The sequence below is a fragment of the Atractosteus spatula genome, unplaced genomic scaffold (genome assembly GCF_055471065.1).
Source record: "Atractosteus spatula isolate fAtrSpa1 unplaced genomic scaffold, fAtrSpa1.hap1 Scaffold_5, whole genome shotgun sequence".
In the NCBI taxonomy this organism is placed as follows: Eukaryota; Metazoa; Chordata; class Actinopteri; order Semionotiformes; family Lepisosteidae; genus Atractosteus; species Atractosteus spatula.
Window position 1 is genome coordinate 615001 of NW_028296879.1, and position 21944 is coordinate 636944.

The 21944-nt window shown below is 61.6% G+C and overlaps 15 non-coding genes across 15 annotated transcripts in view; all 15 read right to left on the reverse strand.

Moving 5' to 3' along the window:
• The window catches only part of LOC148806702 (U2 spliceosomal RNA), a 193-nt gene extending 182 nt beyond the window's left edge, over positions 1-11 (reverse strand). The window contains exon 1 of the small nuclear RNA XR_016089608.1: positions 1-11. This exon is cut by the window's left edge and continues 182 nt beyond it. This is a non-coding gene — a small nuclear RNA (U2 spliceosomal RNA).
• Positions 12-3244: 3233 nt separating this feature from the next.
• On the reverse strand, positions 3245-3435 carry LOC148806703 (U2 spliceosomal RNA). The gene has a single exon (XR_016089500.1). It is a non-coding gene; the product is annotated as a U2 spliceosomal RNA (small nuclear RNA).
• A 784-nt stretch (positions 3436-4219) lies between these two features.
• Positions 4220-4410, reverse strand: LOC148806704 (U2 spliceosomal RNA). Its single transcript, XR_016089501.1, has one exon. It is a non-coding gene; the product is annotated as a U2 spliceosomal RNA (small nuclear RNA).
• Positions 4411-5195: 785 nt separating this feature from the next.
• On the reverse strand, positions 5196-5386 carry LOC148806705 (U2 spliceosomal RNA). Its single transcript, XR_016089502.1, has one exon. It is a non-coding gene; the product is annotated as a U2 spliceosomal RNA (small nuclear RNA).
• A 785-nt stretch (positions 5387-6171) lies between these two features.
• Positions 6172-6362, reverse strand: LOC148806706 (U2 spliceosomal RNA). Its single transcript, XR_016089503.1, has one exon. It is a non-coding gene; the product is annotated as a U2 spliceosomal RNA (small nuclear RNA).
• Positions 6363-7147: 785 nt separating this feature from the next.
• LOC148806707 (U2 spliceosomal RNA) lies at positions 7148-7338 on the reverse strand. Its single transcript, XR_016089505.1, has one exon. It is a non-coding gene; the product is annotated as a U2 spliceosomal RNA (small nuclear RNA).
• A 783-nt stretch (positions 7339-8121) lies between these two features.
• LOC148806708 (U2 spliceosomal RNA) lies at positions 8122-8312 on the reverse strand. The gene has a single exon (XR_016089506.1). It is a non-coding gene; the product is annotated as a U2 spliceosomal RNA (small nuclear RNA).
• Positions 8313-9095: 783 nt separating this feature from the next.
• On the reverse strand, positions 9096-9286 carry LOC148806709 (U2 spliceosomal RNA). The gene has a single exon (XR_016089507.1). It is a non-coding gene; the product is annotated as a U2 spliceosomal RNA (small nuclear RNA).
• A 785-nt stretch (positions 9287-10071) lies between these two features.
• On the reverse strand, positions 10072-10262 carry LOC148806710 (U2 spliceosomal RNA). The gene has a single exon (XR_016089508.1). It is a non-coding gene; the product is annotated as a U2 spliceosomal RNA (small nuclear RNA).
• Positions 10263-11047: 785 nt separating this feature from the next.
• On the reverse strand, positions 11048-11238 carry LOC148806711 (U2 spliceosomal RNA). Its single transcript, XR_016089509.1, has one exon. It is a non-coding gene; the product is annotated as a U2 spliceosomal RNA (small nuclear RNA).
• Positions 11239-12025: 787 nt separating this feature from the next.
• Positions 12026-12216, reverse strand: LOC148806712 (U2 spliceosomal RNA). The gene has a single exon (XR_016089510.1). It is a non-coding gene; the product is annotated as a U2 spliceosomal RNA (small nuclear RNA).
• Positions 12217-13001: 785 nt separating this feature from the next.
• On the reverse strand, positions 13002-13192 carry LOC148806713 (U2 spliceosomal RNA). Its single transcript, XR_016089511.1, has one exon. It is a non-coding gene; the product is annotated as a U2 spliceosomal RNA (small nuclear RNA).
• A 789-nt stretch (positions 13193-13981) lies between these two features.
• Positions 13982-14172, reverse strand: LOC148806714 (U2 spliceosomal RNA). The gene has a single exon (XR_016089512.1). It is a non-coding gene; the product is annotated as a U2 spliceosomal RNA (small nuclear RNA).
• Positions 14173-14959: 787 nt separating this feature from the next.
• LOC148806715 (U2 spliceosomal RNA) lies at positions 14960-15150 on the reverse strand. The gene has a single exon (XR_016089513.1). It is a non-coding gene; the product is annotated as a U2 spliceosomal RNA (small nuclear RNA).
• Positions 15151-15941: 791 nt separating this feature from the next.
• LOC148806716 (U2 spliceosomal RNA) lies at positions 15942-16134 on the reverse strand. The gene has a single exon (XR_016089594.1). It is a non-coding gene; the product is annotated as a U2 spliceosomal RNA (small nuclear RNA).
• Positions 16135-21944: the final 5810 nt, after the last annotated feature.

Sequence of the window (21944 nt, forward strand, 5' to 3'; positions counted from 1 at the left end):
GAAAAACAGGTCATATATAAACAAACATCAATATTACAACCATACAATTCCATGAACAACCACAGAATTTAACATCCCTAAAAAGGACCTTAACAAAACCAAACACACCGTAAAGACAACCACACTAACAACCACAACTAACCAAGTCAGGGTGCCAAAAACCCCTCGCAACCAAAAAAAAAACTTACATCGGATCCCCATATTGCACAAAACGAAACATTGTAATTCAACCAAGGAAAATACGTAACAAAAACAAGGGAAAGACTTTAAAAATCCCATAACCCGTAGGCATAACCCCCCAACTTAGAGCCCTCCACCCAACATTACCATAACCCCGCCCCTTCCTCAATCCATCCTCACCCCATCACTTCCTAACCAACCCCTCCGACAATTCCCGTGTCGCTGCCTCACATTCCTCCTTAGTCAAACTTAACAGTCGCACAGCAACCATCGCAACCCCCGATACCATATACTCAAATCTCATCGTCGGATGACGCCGCTCAAGATAATCAGTCAACCTTATCCACCCTTCATCCTGGACACTACACTGAAAACCCACCTCACAAACGAGTGAGAAATTCTTAACAGCCGGCCAGTCACCTAAAGCATACTCCCATCTGCCATCCCCTGAAACCTGAACCCGACCCCGCCTACGCTCTCCCCATTCCCCCAAAACCGAAACCTCTTTGCTAATCCCCGACCCCTCCCCAGTACTCCGTAGCGCCTCCTTATGCTTAGTTCCTTGCACCACTCCCGAATCACTAACCCCAGAAACTTCTACCCCACTTCCCAGCACTACTCCCACAGAGGAGAGACTACCGCTCTCCACTATCTCCCCTGTCTCCCCTCCAATACTCTCACCGACACTCCCTCCCTGACTCATCCCATCACTACCAGCCCCCCCCACCTCACTTCCCCCCTCCAAGGACCCGGGGTCCAACACCCCAAAGGGGTTGGGGTCCCCCCCAACTGTCCTACCTCCTTTAGCCTTGCACTGTTCAGCTACTGCCACTAATTTCCTCTTACTCTTCTGCTTCCGCTTCGCAAGGACGTCCCGTGCCCCCCTCTTTTCCTCATCAGACACCACCTCTCCCCAATCCATCCTCTCTCTCCCCTCCTCCCCCACCACCAGCTGTTTCTGCTTCCCCTCACCCTCCTTAATCACCCCCCCTGATGCTTCTGCCAAACCCACGACCATCGCCAAAGTCCGCGATAAACCCCCCTCACCCGACTCCCCCCCCAGTGTTCCAACTGTCTCTGGTACGACGTCCATTCCCTCACTCCCCGAATCACCGGCCCGGTCTATCACCTTCACCTCATCCAAGACCCGTTCCCTAGAAACCCGTGAACCCCTCCCACCCAAAGGCTCTGCTACACTCACTGCCCTCCGCTCAACCCGTCCCGACTGTTCCTCGAAAGACACTGGCTTTGTGGACACAGCCTGTGCATATGTCCTAACCCTCCCAGGGCACTTGCTATACATGTGCCCCCGTTCCCCACACAAGTTACACGCAGGCTCTGCCGTACAGCTTGCCACCACGTGCCCCTCTTCCCCACACCGACGACAAACCATACTCGGACAATTTACAGCAACATGCCCCTCCTTGCCACATCTGTGACAACCTCCTGGCTGGCCAGGGTAAAACAAATACCCATTATTAGCCCCTATCGCAAAGGTTGCAGGGGGGTGCACCACAGCCCCTCCCAAGGCCGCACTGGTCCGGAAGCGCACCAGGTACCTCCGCCTGCCATTCCAATACCTGCCCGGGTCCAAAACTCTTTGCCCCGTGCCCTGAACATCAACAAAACGTCTCAAAAAGAAGACAACCTCTTCGTCTGGCACAAAGGGGTTGAACAAATGTACTTGCAATGGTCTCAGTTCCCGTTCAAACAAAGGTTCCACAAAAAACACATCCAAAGGCGCACTATCTTTACTTGCCAAGACCTTTTCCCACACTCTCCGGCAAATAGCCTCCGATGCCAGTGTCACGTCCAGTGTCCCTTTGCCCACAAAGTCCTGAAAACAAAACACCTCTTCAACTTTCAAGGAAAAAAACTCCACCAAAATCCGGCGCTCAAAAACAGCCCGATCCAAAAACTCTCTTCCGACATCCATCCTCCTCAGCACGAAGCGCACAGAATCTCGCATCCGTCCCTCTCGAGACCGAAGGTCCTCCGCCGCCATTCCGCCCCTCTGCTCGCCCGCCATCGCCGTCGCAAAAGGAGATCCGCCAACCAAGTAACCTCCACGCCCTCCGCCTCCACCGCTCTCCTTGCTCAGCAGTCCTCCGGCCCAGGTCCTCCGCAAAGAAAACTCCTCGCCAGCTCCTCGCCAACTCCCCGGCAGCAAACAGTCCGCTCCTCCCGTCGCCTTCCCGACCCCCTGGACTAAGACCTCGGAATTGCGGGCTTGCCGGCTTAAACCTTGATCTTAGCCAAAAGGCCGAGAAGCGATGCCCGACGCCGGCCTTGGGCGGGCGCGCGGGCGTCCGGCTGGCGCGCAGCGGCGCAGGCCGACGCCTCTGGAGCCCGGTCCGCACGCGGCTGCCGGCCGCCCGGACTCCGCTCTCCCCCTCTCTTGCCTGCCTGCTTGCTCGCCTGCCTGCCCGCCAGTCCCGGGCGGGGGCCCTGCTCTTTGATCTCCTGTCAACGGCCCGACAACGACCGCAGCCGCGGGGGGCGCCAGCCGGCCGGCCTCCTTAGCTTAGGCCCCTCCCACCAGCAGCAGCCGTGCCGAGTGAGCTGCAAGCGAAAGCGGACCGTCGGCACCTGCGGGCAGAGGCAAGGGGCAGCGCTCTCTCGGGAGGGACGGGGACACACACACACCTGCCTGCCTGCCGAAAAAAAGAAAGAAAAGGTGTATATACTAAGTTTTTTGGAGGGAAAACGGCCGGCTGTCGAAAGGGGCCCGCCTGCAAGGACGGGGACACACACACACACACACACACACACACACACACACACACACACACACACACACACAAGCCACGCCTGCCTCCCTGGAAAAAGGAGGAAAAAACTAAGTTTTTTGGAGGGAAAACGCACGGGAGCCGAAAAGGGGGCCGGCCTGCTTGCCGAGAGAGTCGAGGCGCGGGAAAGTGCACGGAGGGAGCACGGGAACGGGGAGGGGGAGAGAGAGAGACACAGAGACACACAGATGGACGAGAGACGAGACCGGAGAGGAAGGAGCTCCGGTCCACCTCGCTTGCTTGCTAGCTACGTCTGTCTTTTCACCGCTGAGAGAAGGTAGTGCACCGTTCCCGGAGGCGCTGCAATACCGGGCCGATGCGTGGAGAGGACGGAGCAAGCTCCTGATCCAGCTCCCTGTTCCAAAAATCCGTTTAATATGTGGTCCCCCGATGGGGGACGTATCAGATATTAAACTGATAAGAACAGATACTACACTTGATCTTAGCCAAAAGGCCGAGAAGCGATGCCCGACGCCGGCCTTGGGCGGGCGCGCGGGCGTCCGGCTGGCGCGCAGCGGCGCAGGCCGACGCCTCTGGAGCCCGGTCCGCACGCGGCTGCCGGCCGCCCGGACTCCGCTCTCCCCCTCTCTTGCCTGCCTGCTTGCTCGCCTGCCTGCCCGCCAGTCCCGGGCGGGGGCCCTGCTCTTTGATCTCCTGTCAACGGCCCGACAACGACCGCAGCCGCGGGGGGCGCCAGCCGGCCGGCCTCCTTAGCTTAGGCCCCTCCCACCAGCAGCAGCCGTGCCGAGTGAGCTGCAAGCGAAAGCGGACCGTCGGCACCTGCGGGCAGAGGCAAGGGGCAGCGCTCTCTCGGGAGGGACGGGGACACACACACACCTGCCTGCCTGCCGAAAAAAAGAAAGAAAAGGTGTATATACTAAGTTTTTTGGAGGGAAAACGGCCGGCTGTCGAAAGGGGCCCGCCTGCAAGGACGGGGCACACACACACACACACACACACACACACACACACACACACACACACACACAAGCCACGCCTGCCTCCCTGGAAAAAGGAGGAAAAAACTAAGTTTTTTGGAGGGAAAACGCACGGGAGCCGAAAAGGGGGCCGGCCTGCTTGCCGAGAGAGTCGAGGCGCGGGAAAGTGCACGGAGGGAGCACGGGAACGGGGAGGGGGAGAGAGAGAGACACAGAGACACACAGATGGACGAGAGACGAGACCGGAGAGGAAGGAGCTCCGGTCCACCTCGCTTGCTTGCTAGCTACGTCTGTCTTTTCACCGCTGAGAGAAGGTAGTGCACCGTTCCCGGAGGCGCTGCAATACCGGGCCGATGCGTGGAGAGGACGGAGCAAGCTCCTGATCCAGCTCCCTGTTCCAAAAATCCGTTTAATATGTGGTCCCCCGATGGGGGACGTATCAGATATTAAACTGATAAGAACAGATACTACACTTGATCTTAGCCAAAAGGCCGAGAAGCGATGCCCGACGCCGGCCTTGGGCGGGCGCGCGGGCGTCCGGCTGGCGCGCAGCGGCGCAGGCCGACGCCTCTGGAGCCCGGTCCGCACGCGGCTGCCGGCCGCCCGGACTCCGCTCTCCCCCTCTCTTGCCTGCCTGCTTGCTCGCCTGCCTGCCCGCCAGTCCCGGGCGGGGGCCCTGCTCTTTGATCTCCTGTCAACGGCCCGACAACGACCGCAGCCGCGGGGGGCGCCAGCCGGCCGGCCTCCTTAGCTTAGGCCCCTCCCACCAGCAGCAGCCGTGCCGAGTGAGCTGCAAGCGAAAGCGGACCGTCGGCACCTGCGGGCAGAGGCAAGGGGCAGCGCTCTCTCGGGAGGGACGGGGACACACACACACCTGCCTGCCTGCCGAAAAAAAGAAAGAAAAGGTGTATATACTAAGTTTTTTGGAGGGAAAACGGCCGGCTGTCGAAAGGGGCCCGCCTGCAAGGACGGGGACACACACACACACACACACACACACACACACACACACACACACACACACACAAGCCACGCCTGCCTCCCTGGAAAAAGGAGGAAAAAACTAAGTTTTTTGGAGGGAAAACGCACGGGAGCCGAAAAGGGGGCCGGCCTGCTTGCCGAGAGAGTCGAGGCGCGGGAAAGTGCACGGAGGGAGCACGGGAACGGGGAGGGGGAGAGAGAGAGACACAGAGACACACAGATGGACGAGAGACGAGACCGGAGAGGAAGGAGCTCCGGTCCACCTCGCTTGCTTGCTAGCTACGTCTGTCTTTTCACCGCTGAGAGAAGGTAGTGCACCGTTCCCGGAGGCGCTGCAATACCGGGCCGATGCGTGGAGAGGACGGAGCAAGCTCCTGATCCAGCTCCCTGTTCCAAAAATCCGTTTAATATGTGGTCCCCCGATGGGGGACGTATCAGATATTAAACTGATAAGAACAGATACTACACTTGATCTTAGCCAAAAGGCCGAGAAGCGATGCCCGACGCCGGCCTTGGGCGGGCGCGCGGGCGTCCGGCTGGCGCGCAGCGGCGCAGGCCGACGCCTCTGGAGCCCGGTCCGCACGCGGCTGCCGGCCGCCCGGACTCCGCTCTCCCCCTCTCTTGCCTGCCTGCTTGCTCGCCTGCCTGCCCGCCAGTCCCGGGCGGGGGCCCTGCTCTTTGATCTCCTGTCAACGGCCCGACAACGACCGCAGCCGCGGGGGGCGCCAGCCGGCCGGCCTCCTTAGCTTAGGCCCCTCCCACCAGCAGCAGCCGTGCCGAGTGAGCTGCAAGCGAAAGCGGACCGTCGGCACCTGCGGGCAGAGGCAAGGGGCAGCGCTCTCTCGGGAGGGACGGGGACACACACACACCTGCCTGCCTGCCGAAAAAAAGAAAGAAAAGGTGTATATACTAAGTTTTTTGGAGGGAAAACGGCCGGCTGTCGAAAGGGGCCCGCCTGCAAGGACGGGGACACACACACACACACACACACACACACACACACACACACACACACACACACAAGCCACGCCTGCCTCCCTGGAAAAAGGAGGAAAAAACTAAGTTTTTTGGAGGGAAAACGCACGGGAGCCGAAAAGGGGGCCGGCCTGCTTGCCGAGAGAGTCGAGGCGCGGGAAAGTGCACGGAGGGAGCACGGGAACGGGGAGGGGGAGAGAGAGAGACACAGAGACACACAGATGGACGAGAGACGAGACCGGAGAGGAAGGAGCTCCGGTCCACCTCGCTTGCTTGCTAGCTACGTCTGTCTTTTCACCGCTGAGAGAAGGTAGTGCACCGTTCCCGGAGGCGCTGCAATACCGGGCCGATGCGTGGAGAGGACGGAGCAAGCTCCTGATCCAGCTCCCTGTTCCAAAAATCCGTTTAATATGTGGTCCCCCGATGGGGGACGTATCAGATATTAAACTGATAAGAACAGATACTACACTTGATCTTAGCCAAAAGGCCGAGAAGCGATGCCCGACGCCGGCCTTGGGCGGGCGCGCGGGCGTCCGGCTGGCGCGCAGCGGCGCAGGCCGACGCCTCTGGAGCCCGGTCCGCACGCGGCTGCCGGCCGCCCGGACTCCGCTCTCCCCCTCTCTTGCCTGCCTGCTTGCTCGCCTGCCTGCCCGCCAGTCCCGGGCGGGGGCCCTGCTCTTTGATCTCCTGTCAACGGCCCGACAACGACCGCAGCCGCGGGGGGCGCCAGCCGGCCGGCCTCCTTAGCTTAGGCCCCTCCCACCAGCAGCAGCCGTGCCGAGTGAGCTGCAAGCGAAAGCGGACCGTCGGCACCTGCGGGCAGAGGCAAGGGGCAGCGCTCTCTCGGGAGGGACGGGGACACACACACACCTGCCTGCCTGCCGAAAAAAAGAAAGAAAAGGTGTATATACTAAGTTTTTTGGAGGGAAAACGGCCGGCTGTCGAAAGGGGCCCGCCTGCAAGGACGGGGACACACACACACACACACACACACACACACACACACACACACACACACACACAAGCCACGCCTGCCTCCCTGGAAAAAGGAGGAAAAAACTAAGTTTTTTGGAGGGAAAACGCACGGGAGCCGAAAAGGGGGCCGGCCTGCTTGCCGAGAGAGTCGAGGCGCGGGAAAGTGCACGGAGGGAGCACGGGAACGGGGAGGGGGAGAGAGAGAGACACAGAGACACACAGATGGACGAGAGACGAGACCGGAGAGGAAGGAGCTCCGGTCCACCTCGCTTGCTTGCTAGCTACGTCTGTCTTTTCACCGCTGAGAGAAGGTAGTGCACCGTTCCCGGAGGCGCTGCAATACCGGGCCGATGCGTGGAGAGGACGGAGCAAGCTCCTGATCCAGCTCCCTGTTCCAAAAATCCGTTTAATATGTGGTCCCCCGATGGGGGACGTATCAGATATTAAACTGATAAGAACAGATACTACACTTGATCTTAGCCAAAAGGCCGAGAAGCGATGCCCGACGCCGGCCTTGGGCGGGCGCGCGGGCGTCCGGCTGGCGCGCAGCGGCGCAGGCCGACGCCTCTGGAGCCCGGTCCGCACGCGGCTGCCGGCCGCCCGGACTCCGCTCTCCCCCTCTCTTGCCTGCCTGCTTGCTCGCCTGCCTGCCCGCCAGTCCCGGGCGGGGGCCCTGCTCTTTGATCTCCTGTCAACGGCCCGACAACGACCGCAGCCGCGGGGGGCGCCAGCCGGCCGGCCTCCTTAGCTTAGGCCCCTCCCACCAGCAGCAGCCGTGCCGAGTGAGCTGCAAGCGAAAGCGGACCGTCGGCACCTGCGGGCAGAGGCAAGGGGCAGCGCTCTCTCGGGAGGGACGGGGACACACACACACCTGCCTGCCTGCCGAAAAAAAGAAAGAAAAGGTGTATATACTAAGTTTTTTGGAGGGAAAACGGCCGGCTGTCGAAAGGGGCCCGCCTGCAAGGACGGGGACACACACACACACACACACACACACACACACACACACACACACACACACAAGCCACGCCTGCCTCCCTGGAAAAAGGAGGAAAAAACTAAGTTTTTTGGAGGGAAAACGCACGGGAGCCGAAAAGGGGGCCGGCCTGCTTGCCGAGAGAGTCGAGGCGCGGGAAAGTGCACGGAGGGAGCACGGGAACGGGGAGGGGGAGAGAGAGAGACACAGAGACACACAGATGGACGAGAGACGAGACCGGAGAGGAAGGAGCTCCGGTCCACCTCGCTTGCTTGCTAGCTACGTCTGTCTTTTCACCGCTGAGAGAAGGTAGTGCACCGTTCCCGGAGGCGCTGCAATACCGGGCCGATGCGTGGAGAGGACGGAGCAAGCTCCTGATCCAGCTCCCTGTTCCAAAAATCCGTTTAATATGTGGTCCCCCGATGGGGGACGTATCAGATATTAAACTGATAAGAACAGATACTACACTTGATCTTAGCCAAAAGGCCGAGAAGCGATGCCCGACGCCGGCCTTGGGCGGGCGCGCGGGCGTCCGGCTGGCGCGCAGCGGCGCAGGCCGACGCCTCTGGAGCCCGGTCCGCACGCGGCTGCCGGCCGCCCGGACTCCGCTCTCCCCCTCTCTTGCCTGCCTGCTTGCTCGCCTGCCTGCCCGCCAGTCCCGGGCGGGGGCCCTGCTCTTTGATCTCCTGTCAACGGCCCGACAACGACCGCAGCCGCGGGGGGCGCCAGCCGGCCGGCCTCCTTAGCTTAGGCCCCTCCCACCAGCAGCAGCCGTGCCGAGTGAGCTGCAAGCGAAAGCGGACCGTCGGCACCTGCGGGCAGAGGCAAGGGGCAGCGCTCTCTCGGGAGGGACGGGGACACACACACACCTGCCTGCCTGCCGAAAAAAAGAAAGAAAAGGTGTATATACTAAGTTTTTTGGAGGGAAAACGGCCGGCTGTCGAAAGGGGCCCGCCTGCAAGGACGGGGACACACACACACACACACACACACACACACACACACACACACACACACACAAGCCACGCCTGCCTCCCTGGAAAAAGGAGGAAAAAACTAAGTTTTTTGGAGGGAAAACGCACGGGAGCCGAAAAGGGGGCCGGCCTGCTTGCCGAGAGAGTCGAGGCGCGGGAAAGTGCACGGAGGGAGCACGGGAACGGGGAGGGGGAGAGAGAGAGACACAGAGACACACAGATGGACGAGAGACGAGACCGGAGAGGAAGGAGCTCCGGTCCACCTCGCTTGCTTGCTAGCTACGTCTGTCTTTTCACCGCTGAGAGAAGGTAGTGCACCGTTCCCGGAGGCGCTGCAATACCGGGCCGATGCGTGGAGAGGACGGAGCAAGCTCCTGATCCAGCTCCCTGTTCCAAAAATCCGTTTAATATGTGGTCCCCCGATGGGGGACGTATCAGATATTAAACTGATAAGAACAGATACTACACTTGATCTTAGCCAAAAGGCCGAGAAGCGATGCCCGACGCCGGCCTTGGGCGGGCGCGCGGGCGTCCGGCTGGCGCGCAGCGGCGCAGGCCGACGCCTCTGGAGCCCGGTCCGCACGCGGCTGCCGGCCGCCCGGACTCCGCTCTCCCCCTCTCTTGCCTGCCTGCTTGCTCGCCTGCCTGCCCGCCAGTCCCGGGCGGGGGCCCTGCTCTTTGATCTCCTGTCAACGGCCCGACAACGACCGCAGCCGCGGGGGGCGCCAGCCGGCCGGCCTCCTTAGCTTAGGCCCCTCCCACCAGCAGCAGCCGTGCCGAGTGAGCTGCAAGCGAAAGCGGACCGTCGGCACCTGCGGGCAGAGGCAAGGGGCAGCGCTCTCTCGGGAGGGACGGGGACACACACACACCTGCCTGCCTGCCGAAAAAAAGAAAGAAAAGGTGTATATACTAAGTTTTTTGGAGGGAAAACGGCCGGCTGTCGAAAGGGGCCCGCCTGCAAGGACGGGGACACACACACACACACACACACACACACACACACACACACACACACACACACAAGCCACGCCTGCCTCCCTGGAAAAAGGAGGAAAAAACTAAGTTTTTTGGAGGGAAAACGCACGGGAGCCGAAAAGGGGGCCGGCCTGCTTGCCGAGAGAGTCGAGGCGCGGGAAAGTGCACGGAGGGAGCACGGGAACGGGGAGGGGGAGAGAGAGAGACACAGAGACACACAGATGGACGAGAGACGAGACCGGAGAGGAAGGAGCTCCGGTCCACCTCGCTTGCTTGCTAGCTACGTCTGTCTTTTCACCGCTGAGAGAAGGTAGTGCACCGTTCCCGGAGGCGCTGCAATACCGGGCCGATGCGTGGAGAGGACGGAGCAAGCTCCTGATCCAGCTCCCTGTTCCAAAAATCCGTTTAATATGTGGTCCCCCGATGGGGGACGTATCAGATATTAAACTGATAAGAACAGATACTACACTTGATCTTAGCCAAAAGGCCGAGAAGCGATGCCCGACGCCGGCCTTGGGCGGGCGCGCGGGCGTCCGGCTGGCGCGCAGCGGCGCAGGCCGACGCCTCTGGAGCCCGGTCCGCACGCGGCTGCCGGCCGCCCGGACTCCGCTCTCCCCCTCTCTTGCCTGCCTGCTTGCTCGCCTGCCTGCCCGCCAGTCCCGGGCGGGGGCCCTGCTCTTTGATCTCCTGTCAACGGCCCGACAACGACCGCAGCCGCGGGGGGCGCCAGCCGGCCGGCCTCCTTAGCTTAGGCCCCTCCCACCAGCAGCAGCCGTGCCGAGTGAGCTGCAAGCGAAAGCGGACCGTCGGCACCTGCGGGCAGAGGCAAGGGGCAGCGCTCTCTCGGGAGGGACGGGGACACACACACACCTGCCTGCCTGCCGAAAAAAAGAAAGAAAAGGTGTATATACTAAGTTTTTTGGAGGGAAAACGGCCGGCTGTCGAAAGGGGCCCGCCTGCAAGGACGGGGACACACACACACACACACACACACACACACACACACACACACACACACACACAAGCCACGCCTGCCTCCCTGGAAAAAGGAGGAAAAAACTAAGTTTTTTGGAGGGAAAACGCACGGGAGCCGAAAAGGGGGCCGGCCTGCTTGCCGAGAGAGTCGAGGCGCGGGAAAGTGCACGGAGGGAGCACGGGAACGGGGAGGGGGAGAGAGAGAGACACAGAGACACACAGATGGACGAGAGACGAGACCGGAGAGGAAGGAGCTCCGGTCCACCTCGCTTGCTTGCTAGCTACGTCTGTCTTTTCACCGCTGAGAGAAGGTAGTGCACCGTTCCCGGAGGCGCTGCAATACCGGGCCGATGCGTGGAGAGGACGGAGCAAGCTCCTGATCCAGCTCCCTGTTCCAAAAATCCGTTTAATATGTGGTCCCCCGATGGGGGACGTATCAGATATTAAACTGATAAGAACAGATACTACACTTGATCTTAGCCAAAAGGCCGAGAAGCGATGCCCGACGCCGGCCTTGGGCGGGCGCGCGGGCGTCCGGCTGGCGCGCAGCGGCGCAGGCCGACGCCTCTGGAGCCCGGTCCGCACGCGGCTGCCGGCCGCCCGGACTCCGCTCTCCCCCTCTCTTGCCTGCCTGCTTGCTCGCCTGCCTGCCCGCCAGTCCCGGGCGGGGGCCCTGCTCTTTGATCTCCTGTCAACGGCCCGACAACGACCGCAGCCGCGGGGGGCGCCAGCCGGCCGGCCTCCTTAGCTTAGGCCCCTCCCACCAGCAGCAGCCGTGCCGAGTGAGCTGCAAGCGAAAGCGGACCGTCGGCACCTGCGGGCAGAGGCAAGGGGCAGCGCTCTCTCGGGAGGGACGGGGACACACACACACCTGCCTGCCTGCCGAAAAAAAGAAAGAAAAGGTGTATATACTAAGTTTTTTGGAGGGAAAACGGCCGGCTGTCGAAAGGGGCCCGCCTGCAAGGACGGGGACACACACACACACACACACACACACACACACACACACACACACACACACACACAAGCCACGCCTGCCTCCCTGGAAAAAGGAGGAAAAAACTAAGTTTTTTGGAGGGAAAACGCACGGGAGCCGAAAAGGGGGCCGGCCTGCTTGCCGAGAGAGTCGAGGCGCGGGAAAGTGCACGGAGGGAGCACGGGAACGGGGAGGGGGAGAGAGAGAGACACAGAGACACACAGATGGACGAGAGACGAGACCGGAGAGGAAGGAGCTCCGGTCCACCTCGCTTGCTTGCTAGCTACGTCTGTCTTTTCACCGCTGAGAGAAGGTAGTGCACCGTTCCCGGAGGCGCTGCAATACCGGGCCGATGCGTGGAGAGGACGGAGCAAGCTCCTGATCCAGCTCCCTGTTCCAAAAATCCGTTTAATATGTGGTCCCCCGATGGGGGACGTATCAGATATTAAACTGATAAGAACAGATACTACACTTGATCTTAGCCAAAAGGCCGAGAAGCGATGCCCGACGCCGGCCTTGGGCGGGCGCGCGGGCGTCCGGCTGGCGCGCAGCGGCGCAGGCCGACGCCTCTGGAGCCCGGTCCGCACGCGGCTGCCGGCCGCCCGGACTCCGCTCTCCCCCTCTCTTGCCTGCCTGCTTGCTCGCCTGCCTGCCCGCCAGTCCCGGGCGGGGGCCCTGCTCTTTGATCTCCTGTCAACGGCCCGACAACGACCGCAGCCGCGGGGGGCGCCAGCCGGCCGGCCTCCTTAGCTTAGGCCCCTCCCACCAGCAGCAGCCGTGCCGAGTGAGCTGCAAGCGAAAGCGGACCGTCGGCACCTGCGGGCAGAGGCAAGGGGCAGCGCTCTCTCGGGAGGGACGGGGACACACACACACCTGCCTGCCTGCCGAAAAAAAGAAAGAAAAGGTGTATATACTAAGTTTTTTGGAGGGAAAACGGCCGGCTGTCGAAAGGGGCCCGCCTGCAAGGACGGGGACACACACACACACACACACACACACACACACACACACACACACACACACACAAGCCACGCCTGCCTCCCTGGAAAAAGGAGGAAAAAACTAAGTTTTTTGGAGGGAAAACGCACGGGAGCCGAAAAGGGGGCCGGCCTGCTTGCCGAGAGAGTCGAGGCGCGGGAAAGTGCACGGAGGGAGCACGGGAACGGGGAGGGGGAGAGAGAGAGACACAGAGACACACAGATGGACGAGAGACGAGACCGGAGAGGAAGGAGCTCCGGTCCACCTCGCTTGCTTGCTAGCTACGTCTGTCTTTTCACCGCTGAGAGAAGGTAGTGCACCGTTCCCGGAGGCGCTGCAATACCGGGCCGATGCGTGGAGAGGACGGAGCAAGCTCCTGATCCAGCTCCCTGTTCCAAAAATCCGTTTAATATGTGGTCCCCCGATGGGGGACGTATCAGATATTAAACTGATAAGAACAGATACTACACTTGATCTTAGCCAAAAGGCCGAGAAGCGATGCCCGACGCCGGCCTTGGGCGGGCGCGCGGGCGTCCGGCTGGCGCGCAGCGGCGCAGGCCGACGCCTCTGGAGCCCGGTCCGCACGCGGCTGCCGGCCGCCCGGACTCCGCTCTCCCCCTCTCTTGCCTGCCTGCTTGCTCGCCTGCCTGCCCGCCAGTCCCGGGCGGGGGCCCTGCTCTTTGATCTCCTGTCAACGGCCCGACAACGACCGCAGCCGCGGGGGGCGCCAGCCGGCCGGCCTCCTTAGCTTAGGCCCCTCCCACCAGCAGCAGCCGTGCCGAGTGAGCTGCAAGCGAAAGCGGACCGTCGGCACCTGCGGGCAGAGGCAAGGGGCAGCGCTCTCTCGGGAGGGACGGGGACACACACACACCTGCCTGCCTGCCGAAAAAAAGAAAGAAAAGGTGTATATACTAAGTTTTTTGGAGGGAAAACGGCCGGCTGTCGAAAGGGGCCCGCCTGCAAGGACGGGGACACACACACACACACACACACACACACACACACACACACACACACACACACACACAAGCCACGCCTGCCTCCCTGGAAAAAGGAGGAAAAAACTAAGTTTTTTGGAGGGAAAACGCACGGGAGCCGAAAAGGGGGCCGGCCTGCTTGCCGAGAGAGTCGAGGCGCGGGAAAGTGCACGGAGGGAGCACGGGAACGGGGAGGGGGAGAGAGAGAGACACAGAGACACACAGATGGACGAGAGACGAGACCGGAGAGGAAGGAGCTCCGGTCCACCTCGCTTGCTTGCTAGCTACGTCTGTCTTTTCACCGCTGAGAGAAGGTAGTGCACCGTTCCCGGAGGCGCTGCAATACCGGGCCGATGCGTGGAGAGGACGGAGCAAGCTCCTGATCCAGCTCCCTGTTCCAAAAATCCGTTTAATATGTGGTCCCCCGATGGGGGACGTATCAGATATTAAACTGATAAGAACAGATACTACACTTGATCTTAGCCAAAAGGCCGAGAAGCGATGCCCGACGCCGGCCTTGGGCGGGCGCGCGGGCGTCCGGCTGGCGCGCAGCGGCGCAGGCCGACGCCTCTGGAGCCCGGTCCGCACGCGGCTGCCGGCCGCCCGGACTCCGCTCTCCCCCTCTCTTGCCTGCCTGCTTGCTCGCCTGCCTGCCCGCCAGTCCCGGGCGGGGGCCCTGCTCTTTGATCTCCTGTCAACGGCCCGACAACGACCGCAGCCGCGGGGGGCGCCAGCCGGCCGGCCTCCTTAGCTTAGGCCCCTCCCACCAGCAGCAGCCGTGCCGAGTGAGCTGCAAGCGAAAGCGGACCGTCGGCACCTGCGGGCAGAGGCAAGGGGCAGCGCTCTCTCGGGAGGGACGGGGACACACACACACCTGCCTGCCTGCCGAAAAAAAGAAAGAAAAGGTGTATATACTAAGTTTTTTGGAGGGAAAACGGCCGGCTGTCGAAAGGGGCCCGCCTGCAAGGACGGGGACACACACACACACACACACACACACACACACACACACACACACACACACACACAAGCCACGCCTGCCTCCCTGGAAAAAGGAGGAAAAAACTAAGTTTTTTGGAGGGAAAACGCACGGGAGCCGAAAAGGGGGCCGGCCTGCTTGCCGAGAGAGTCGAGGCGCGGGAAAGTGCACGGAGGGAGCACGGGAACGGGGAGGGGGAGAGAGAGAGACACAGAGACACACAGATGGACGAGAGACGAGACCGGAGAGGAAGGAGCTCCGGTCCACCTCGCTTGCTTGCTAGCTACGTCTGTCTTTTCACCGCTGAGAGAAGGTAGTGCACCGTTCCCGGAGGCGCTGCAATACCGGGCCGATGCGTGGAGAGGACGGAGCAAGCTCCTGATCCAGCTCCCTGTTCCAAAAATCCGTTTAATATGTGGTCCCCCGATGGGGGACGTATCAGATATTAAACTGATAAGAACAGATACTACACTTGATCTTAGCCAAAAGGCCGAGAAGCGATGCCCGACGCCGGCCTTGGGCGGGCGCGCGGGCGTCCGGCTGGCGCGCAGCGGCGCAGGCCGACGCCTCTGGAGCCCGGTCCGCACGCGGCTGCCGGCCGCCCGGACTCCGCTCTCCCCCTCTCTTGCCTGCCTGCTTGCTCGCCTGCCTGCCCGCCAGTCCCGGGCGGGGGCCCTGCTCTTTGATCTCCTGTCAACGGCCCGACAACGACCGCAGCCGCGGGGGGCGCCAGCCGGCCGGCCTCCTTAGCTTAGGCCCCTCCCACCAGCAGCAGCCGTGCCGAGTGAGCTGCAAGCGAAAGCGGACCGTCGGCACCTGCGGGCAGAGGCAAGGGGCAGCGCTCTCTCGGGAGGGACGGGGACACACACACACCTGCCTGCCTGCCGAAAAAAAGAAAGAAAAGGTGTATATACTAAGTTTTTTGGAGGGAAAACGGCCGGCTGTCGAAAGGGGCCCGCCTGCAAGGACGGGGACACACACACACACACACACACACACACACACACACACACACACACACACACAAGCCACGCCTGCCTCCCTGGAAAAAGGAGGAAAAAACTAAGTTTTTTGGAGGGAAAACGCACGGGAGCCGAAAAGGGGGCCGGCCTGCTTGCCGAGAGAGTCGAGGCGCGGGAAAGTGCACGGAGGGAGCACGGGAACGGGGAGGGGGAGAGAGAGAGACACAGAGACACACAGATGGACGAGAGACGAGACCGGAGAGGAAGGAGCTCCGGTCCACCTCGCTTGCTTGCTATTGCTAGCTACGTCTGTCTTTTCACCGCTGAGAGAAGGTAGTGCACCGTTCCCGGAGGCGCTGCAATACCGGGCCGATGCGTGGAGAGGACGGAGCAAGCTCCTGATCCAGCTCCCTGTTCCAAAAATCCGTTTAATATGTGGTCCCCCGATGGGGGACGTATCAGATATTAAACTGATAAGAACAGATTTTTTTTTATGTTTTATTAGAAATCAGTAAAAAACTGATAAGAACAGATTTTTTTTATATTTTTATTAGAAAAAAGTTCGTTAACAAATCATAAAACAGTCCCACACCAACACCCCCCTAATGTCCCGTGCACAAATCCTTCCAGCGCTCTTTTGCTGCGGCAAACCCCCATCTATGAATGTCCCACTGGACCCTCCTGGCCACCTCCTCCTTCACCCTCCGCAGGATCCCAAAAGCAGGCTTCTCCACGCCGTGCTTCACCAGGTCTGTCCGGGCATCCCAGATGAAGGCCTTGACCAGGCTGACCAGTAGCCACAGCAGGAATTTCCGGTTCCGGCCCCGGATGCCGGCGATCCCTCTCAGGACGGACGCTTGCGTGATGGGGGAATCGGGGCTTACCTGTGCAAAGAGGGTCCCGCACGATCTCCACACCCTCTGGGCGAAGGCACACTCCCAGAAGACGTGACCCACCGTCTCTTCGCCCGCGCAGCCGTGTCGCGGGCACAGGCTCTGTCTGGAGAGCCCGTGCGCATGCATGACGGCCCTGACCGTCAGCCGACCCCACACGCAGAGCCAGTTCAGGTCCTTCAACTTGTTATCCAGCCCCTCCGGCTGGACCCGCTGCCAGATGATCCGGGACACACCCGGGATCGCCGGCCGTTCTTCCGCCTTCACCATCCTGTACATGGTCCTGTGATTCAAACAGTTCGTCCCTTCCTTGATCCCCGGGTGTGCCCGCAGCCACCGCACTGCGTGGCGGTAGTGCAGCGGGAGCCGCTCTGCTTTGGGGGTCGTGTTGGTCCAGACCGTCAGGTGCCGCATGCTCGCCGCCAGCCAGAGACTGACAAACCGGCTGCACAGGTGGGCCGGGTTGTCGTGCAGGACCGTGCACAGGCTCGCTATGAAGGCGCAGTCCAACTTCGCCGGGAAGTCCAAGATCCCCCGACCCCCATCGGCCAGGGGTCTGTACATATCACACCTCTTCACCCGTTCGTAGGTGTGACCCCAGACGAAGTTGAAGATGCTCCTCACCAGATCTCTCCGCTTCCGGACCGGCAGGGGGTACACTACCGCCAGGTGGAGAAGCAGAGGCAGGACTTCCGCCTTCAGTACCAGCGCCTTCCCGATCCAGGTTAGCGATCGTTGCTGCCACAGGCCTAGCTTCCGGTTGACTTTCCGGAACCCGGCCTCCCAGTTGACACCTCCAGGATCTGTGGAGTGAAAGCTCACCCCCAGGATCTTCAGCGGCCCAGTCGTCCGTGACAGACCGCCAAAGTCCCGCGGCTCGCTCGGCCAGGTCCCGAAGACCTTCACTAAGCTCTTGGCCCTGTTCAGTCGGGCGCCGGTACCTCTTGAGAAATCCTCGACAATGCTGAGCGCCCTCCCCAGGCCGCCTTCAGAGCCCAGGAAGAGCGTGACGTCGTCTGCATATGCCGCGATCTTCGCCATCTGCCCTCCTCCACCTGGCACCAGGATCCCATCCACTCCCGGATCCCTCCTGAGCTGGTCCAGGAGGATCTCTAGGAAAAGCACATACAGCAGGGGCGAGAGAGGACAGCCCTGTCGCACACCACACCGCACTGGAATATGCCCGCCCAACGCTCCGTTGACGCATACCCGGGATGCCACCCCGTTGTACAAGGTCCGGACCCACCTGACAAACCCGTCCGGCAGACCCTTCCTCTTCAGGAGTGCCCACAGAATCTCGTGATGGACCCGGTCAAAGGCCTTGGTCTGGTCGAGGCTCACCAGCAGGAGCGGCAGGCCTCTATCTTCCACCCACGCGATGACGTCGCGGATCAGCTGCAGGGTCCAGCTGATCTTGCGGCCTGCCACACCACACGTCTGGTCAGCCTGCACCAAGGCCGGCATCACTGTTCTCAGGCGGCCGCCCAGCACCCTGGCCAAGATCTTATAGTCAGTGCACAGGAGCTGGATTGGCCGCCAATTCCCCAGGTCTGCCTTGTCACCTCCCTTATGGACGAGGGAGATGACACCGATCTTCATGGTGGCACCGAGCCCATCACGATCCAGCACCTCGTTGAATACCTGCACCAAGAGCGGCTCCAGCTGGTCAAAAAAGGTGAGGTAAAACTCGGTCGGTAGACCGTCTATGCCAGGGACAGTGCCCTTCTTCATCCCCATCAGGGCAGATCGGATCTCTGCCCCTGACACTGCCCCGCCCAGAGCAGCGGGGTCGTCTACCGCCGGCTCCACTCCGTCCAGGAGCCTGCTCCTGATACCGGCGTCGGTCTCCTTCTCAGCAAACAGGGTGCTGTAATATTCTGTGGCACACTCCAACATCCCGGGTATGGAAGTGGCTACAGACCCGTCCGTCCTCCGAACGCCGTCAAAGAAGCCTCGCTCTTGTTGCCTCCTCACGGCGCCGAAGAACTGGGACGAGCAGCTTTCGTCATTCTCCCTCCAGACTCCACGGAGCCTGAAAAGAAAGTCCTTAGCCCACTGCAGCCACTTACCCCTAAGCAGGCTCTTGATGTGGGCGATCTTCTCCCCCTCGTAAGCGCCCCCTTGGTTCAGCTGCGCATACAGTGCCTCGAGCTCCTCCTGGAGCTTGGTGCACTGGCGGTCCTCCAAGCTGCGGCGGATCCTGCAGTACTTCTTCGTCACCACCGCGATGGTGCGCTTACAGGACTCCCACCAGTGCACCGCCGAACTGAAGGCGTCCCTCCTCTCCGCACATGCCCTCAGCACTGTAGCGATCTTCCTCTGGTATCTCGCCTCCTGCAGGACTTGCCTGTTCAGCTTCCAGTATCCGGCCTGGAAACGAGGGTCCTCAACACCAAAGGAAGCCGTCAGCATGTGATGGTCGGAAAACCAAGTAGGGGTCGCTTGCCTGCTTAGGGTCGTCCAGTTCGCCGAAGTGAAGACATAATCCAGCCGCCTGAAGGTCCCCCTTCCGTTGTCCCAGGTGTGATGTGCGACATTCTGAAATCCGTCCCGCAGGCCAAAATCTGCAATCAGAGACCGTAACCCATGGGCACCCTCACCTTGTGAGTCCCCCAGGTCGATGTTAAAATCCCCGCCGATGATCAGCTCTCTGTTTGTGTACAGCAGGGGCTCCAGATCTTTCAGGAAGGAGCCCTGCTGCCGCCGGTCCGCCGGGACATGCACACCGATCAGCCGGGTCCGCACCCCGTGCCGGGTCCCGTCGACCACCAGCAGGCGCCCGGGGACCACAGAGCTGACCACCTGTGCCGCAAACCCTGGGGAACCACACAGGATGCCCACGCCAGAGGAGTTCACCCCCCCAACGCTCCACCACGAGGGCCCCTTTGTCCACTCCTTCTGGTAAGCGAGCACATCGTCGTGGTCTTTCAGATGGGTCTCCTGCAAAAAGCAAATATCCAAAAGCCTTTGGGACAAATATCGGAAAACTCCAGCTCGTTTCTCCCGGTTCCGCAGACCCCTCACATTAGCCGTGGCCACTGTGAAGGTCATGGCTGCTCCGGGGGGCTGTCACTCTCCATACCGTCGCTGGAGCTAGAGCTGAGTGGATGCTCTGCCCCTGCTGCACTGACCGAACTGTCGGTGTCTGTCCCCTCGATGTAGGTGACCGAAGGGACTGGGCTCACGCCCACCTCCATGTCAGAGACGGGGTCGGGCCCGGGATCGAGAACAAATCCGGGGCTGGGACCGAGGCCGGGGTCGGGGCCCCGGTCAGGGTGGGGGTCGGGGTCGGGATCGGGGGGAGGGGGGTCGGGAGAGGGGTTGGGGCTGGAGCCCGGGTCAGGGTCAGGCCGGCGCGAGTACTCGCGGTCCGGGGTGTCGACCTGGCACGTCACCACAGGGCTCCCCTCACCTGAAAGGCACTGCGCCACAGAGAAGGGGCCCCGTGCCATGACTCTGTCTCCCTGCCCAGGGGGGAGGGAGCCTGCGGTGTCCCCCAGCTCCTGACCGTCCTGCGTTGACGCTGGCGCTGCCCCCTCCTCCATCTCCTCCTGGTCTGCCATCACCTCCCGGTCTGCCATCACCTCCTGCTCTGGCGCCGTCACCAGAGCTGCTACCGTCTCCGGGACGAGCTCCGCCTCCCCGTAGTACTCCCTGGATGTCTTCTTCTTCTTGTCGCCCGTCTCCATCTGTCCCTTGCCAGCCTGCGACCGCTTCCTAGGCTTCTTCCTCAACACAGGCATGTGGTGCATCTCCTCCTCCTCCTCACCTGCCCCCCGTGCTGCGGTTGGTCCTGCGTCTGCTCGGGCGGGGGGGGGGGCCTTCACCACATCCGCCCAGCTCCCGACCACCCCGTCCTCGACCCGAGATGGTCCCTCCTGCGGATCGTCGCCGTCCTCCTCATGCTGCCTCCCCTTCCCCTTCCCTTTCCGTCTCGGCCGCACCACCACCGTCCATCCGGCATCCTTCCCGGCTCCCCCAGGGACCGCTCCACCACCATCCTGATGTTCGTCCTCGGTGTCCCCAGCCTCACTGCCGTCCGACTCCGTTTCTCCCACCGCCAGGCCGGATCCGTCATGGACAGCTCTGGCATACTCGGCGTTCCTAAGGAGGCAGTTGCGATACAAATGGCCAGTGTTGCCACACAAGGAACACTCTTTAACGGGGCAGTTCCGGGCCTGATGACCCCGCCGGTGGCACTTCCCACACTCCGCCGCGTTACACTCGGCCTCCCGGTGCCCGGACTCCCGACACTTCCGACAGAACGGCGGCTGATTCCCGTAGAACAAGTACCCCCTACCTGGACCAATGGCGAAAGTGGCAGGCGGGTGGGCGAAACCATCCTTACTTCTGTCGTCTGGCCTCAGCTCAACGTGATACTGCCTCTTCCCGGTCCAGACCTTGTAGGGGTCCATGATGATACGAGGGGGGTCCAACACGTCGACGTAACGACGGAGGAAGGTCGTGACGTCACTATCGGGAACAAAGGGGTCAAACATGTGCAGAATCACTGACCTTTCATTGTTGCTCTGGAGCCCCAGACACACGTAATTCTCCAGCCTGCCACTTTCCTTAGCCTTCATGATCTTCTCGGAAGCGCCGCGATGTCCTTTCTCCTCCACGAACGAGAGATCCATATAGCGCTGCGCCCGATTCCCCTGCAAGCACTTGATATCCGCCACGTCCAAACCCAGGATCCCAAAAAGGATCTCCTCTTCGAAGACGTCCCTCCCCGGCATCTCTCCATCCGGCTTCCAGATGAAGCGGATGGTCTTCCGGATCTTGGGACCCTCCTCAGCCGTCCTCGCCGCCCCGGGATCCGCAGCCATCGTTCCGCAGCCTTTGCGGCTGCCGAAGCAGCCTTCTCACCAAAACCGAAGTCTTCTGGTGTCCAAGCGTCCAATCCAGGAAACGAAAATCCGAAGCGCAGTCCAGGCCAATCCAAAGTCCAAATCCGGCAAATCCAGCAGCGTAGTCTCCTCCAGGCGGTGTCCTCTCCGGTCTTCTCTCCCCGGTCTTTTGGTGTTACCTCAGCCGCGGGCCTGCCACGTACTAAGGATCGCAGCCAAAAGGCCGAGAAGCGATGCCCGACGCCGGCCTTGGGCGGGCGCGCGGGCGTCCGGCTGGCGCGCAGCGGCGCAGGCCGACGCCTCTGGAGCCCGGTCCGCACGCGGCTGCCGGCCGCCCGGACTCCGCTCTCCCCCTCTCTTGCCTGCCTGCTTGCTCGCCTGCCTGCCCGCCAGTCCCGGGCGGGGGCCCTGCTCTTTGATCTCCTGTCAACGGCCCGACAACGACCGCAGCCGCGGGGGGCGCCAGCCGGCCGGCCTCCTTAGCTTAGGCCCCTCCCACCAGCAGCAGCCGTGCCGAGTGAGCTGCAAGCGAAAGCGGACCGTCGGCACCTGCGGGCAGAGGCAAGGGGCAGCGCTCTCTCGGGAGGGACG